Below are 1007 nucleotides of genomic sequence, written 5' to 3'. Positions count from 1 at the left end.
ATGTCTTGTCTAGTGCTTTTTGGGGTTAGAATATGTGAGAATACAATAACTTTGATTGATAACAAGTGCTAGAGATGCATGAAGAGTGTTTAGAAGTGTGGAGAAAGACTTGTCGAAATTTGGTCCCAAATGGGCTAAGAACTCGGAAACATTGCGTTGAACAACTAAATGATTTGTCTAGTGTTCTTTGGGGTTAAAATATGTTAGAATACAATAAATTTGATTGATTAGAAGTGCTAGAGATGCATGAAATGTGTTTATAAGTGTGGAGAAACACTTGTTGAAATTTGGTCCCAAATGGACTAAGAACTCGGAAATAATAACTTGGACCACTAAATGGCCTGTCGACTGTTGTTTGAGGTTAGAATATGTTATAATACAATGAATTTGATCGATTACAAGTGCTAGGGATACATGAAGAGTGTCTAGAATTGTGGATAAAGACTTGTTGAAATTTGGTACCAAATGGGCTTAGAAGTCGGAAACATTGCGTTGAATATCTTAATGGCTTGTATAGAGTTTTTTTGGAGTTAGAATATGTTAAAATACAATGAATTTGATAGATTGTAAGAGCTAAAGATGCATGAAGAGTGTTTAGAAATGTGTAGAAAAACATGCTGAAATTTGGTCTGAAATGGGCTAAGAACCCACAAACATTGCTTTGAAGAATTAAATATCTTGTCTAGTGTTTTTTGGGGTTAGAATATGTGAGAATACAATTAATTTGATTGATTACAAGTGCTAGAGATGCATGAAGAGTGTTTAGAAGTGTGTAGAAACACTTGTTGAAATTTGGTACCAAATGGGCTAAGAACTCGGAAACATTGCGTTGAACAACTAAATAGCCTGTCTACTGTTGTTTGAGGTTAGAATATGTTATAATACAATGAATTTGATTGATTACAAGTGTTAGAGATAAATGATGAGTATTTAGAAGTGTGTAGAAAAACTTGCTGAAATTTGGTCCGAAAGGGCTAAGAATCAACAAATGTTGCTTTAAACTTAAA

Source organism: Capsella rubella, unplaced genomic scaffold, assembly GCF_000375325.1.
Source record: "Capsella rubella cultivar Monte Gargano unplaced genomic scaffold, Caprub1_0 scaffold_17, whole genome shotgun sequence".
Lineage (NCBI taxonomy): Eukaryota > Viridiplantae > Streptophyta > Magnoliopsida > Brassicales > Brassicaceae > Capsella > Capsella rubella.
Note: the sequence above shows the minus strand (reverse complement) of the source record.